The sequence below is a fragment of the Bison bison genome, unplaced genomic scaffold (genome assembly GCF_000754665.1).
Source record: "Bison bison bison isolate TAMUID 2011002044 unplaced genomic scaffold, Bison_UMD1.0 scf7180017864516, whole genome shotgun sequence".
NCBI classification, from domain to species: Eukaryota; Metazoa; Chordata; class Mammalia; order Artiodactyla; family Bovidae; genus Bison; species Bison bison.
The window spans coordinates 2,837,636-2,839,773 of record NW_011495069.1 but is presented as its reverse complement, the minus strand read 5'-3'; positions in this window follow the sequence as shown (position 1 = coordinate 2,839,773).

Sequence of the window (2,138 nt, the reverse complement as noted above, 5' to 3'; positions counted from 1 at the left end):
CTCCAATACTTTGGGCACCTCATGTGAAGAGTTGACTCATTGGAAAAGACTCTGATGCTGGGAGGGATTGAGGGCAGGAGGAGAAGGGGACGACAGAGGATGAGATGGCTGGATGGCATCACCGACTTCATGGACATGAGTTTGAGTAAATTCTGGGAGTTGGTGATGGACAGGGAGGCCTGGTGTGCTGCGATTCATGGGGTCGCAAAGAGTCAGACTGAGCGACTGAACTGAACTGAACTGAGGGGCTAATAACAACTCAGCTGCCACAATAATAATGGTGGAATTAACATTTGCAGGGTACTTACTGTGCACCAGGCCCTGTGCTGAACAGAACACGTGATTTATTCCGTCTAATACAAACGTTAAGTCCATGTGCGAAAGTGCTATTCAGACAGGGGTCCAGAACTTGGCCAAGGTCTCACAGCTACCCGGAGCCTCCCAGGAGCTTAGAAGGACTCTTCATTCAGATTTGCAGCCCCTGGTTTGACTTGTATAGTGCTTGACACAATACAGATATTGTCTTCTTTTTTCCCCTCATGATCAGACAGGAAGATAAAAGTCATAAAAAGCAGTCTAGAAATGTATAAAGTTAAAAGTGAACCATACTCCACCCAAGTTAATCATTTTTCAGAATGATTTCTATCCTTAAGGATAATATTTAAAATAACCACAGTTAAGAATAATTTTTATCTTTCTTTTAGATTTTGTCCATATTTGTTTCAGATTTTTGTTTTAAAAGATTTAAAGCCTTAGGGAGTTTCCTAGCGGTCCAGTGGTTAGGACTGTGCTTTTTACAGAACTCCATGGCCAGAGTTCAAACCCTGGTTGGGGAACTGAGATCCCACCAGCCACGTTTCAGGGCCAACAACACAACAATAAAATATTAAAAATGTATAGATTAAATTGGAATTCTTCCAGTTCCCCTCTCCTGCCCTATTTCCAGCCTTCCTTCTCTGCCCGCAAGTAATCAAATCCATGAAATTGATGTGTATCTACAAATAATATTTAACATTATTTCCTGGTTTTATTTCTATAGAAATGGAATAACAGTGAACTTAACATCTTGCAACTTGCTTTTTTCACTCTATCCATGGGCAGTCCTAGCAGTAAAGAACCCACCTGCCAATGCAGGAGACATAAGAGATGTGGATTCGATCCCTGGGTCAGGAAGATCCCCTGGAGGAGAGCAAGGCAACCCACTTCAATATTGTTGCCTGGAGAATCCCATGGACAGAGGAGCCTGACAGGCTACAGTCCATAGGGTCACAAAGAATCAGACATGACTAAAGCAACTTAGCACACACACATGCACTGATCCTTCTACAACTGTTTTATTTTAAGGTATATATTGAAAAAGGCAACAGTGCTGAGTCATAGACTACCCACATTTTTTTCCTGGAATTTTATTTTGAAAAATTCGAAACTGACAGAAAAGTTGTAATTATTAGTTTTTGATATAAACTTGTTTTTTTATTTCCCAAACAGATAAGTTATGGTGAAATTCCATCAATAATAAGAACTTTGTCTAATCATAAATATCAAAGTCATTTGTAGATAAATAATACAGTAATATTCAAGAAAACACTGTCTGTATTATTTAGAAATTCCTACCCAGATTTCTCTTTAAAGGACCATAACCATGTATATTTTGGATACAAGTCCCAGTCTCTGACTTGTGTCTTTCACAGAGCAGAAGTGTATTTTTTTTTACTTTAATATACTCCAACTTAGCAGTTCTTTCCCATTTCCTCCACATTCAGTGATGTCATATTGGTAGCTAGATTTTCCCCATTCACTACTAAGTGAATGGGGAAATTGTGAAATATAAGAGCAGTTAAATCAAAAGAAAAATATAATACCAATATTGTATATATGTATACAAAATAAAAAAACTTCCCTGGTACATAAAAATAAAAGTAATAGACCAACTGGGATGATTCAATAGGAGGTTAGCAGGAGGCAGGGGTGTACTGACTAATGTTTTACAACCAGTTCTGATTAGGGGGAAAAAAAATCTTGATTTGTAGAGTTTGCAAATTTCTAATGTGTAAGTATTTACACTCTGACTCATTTCTAGCTACCTATATGGCATCACTGAATGTGGAGGAAATGGGAAAAAACTGCTAAGTTGGAGT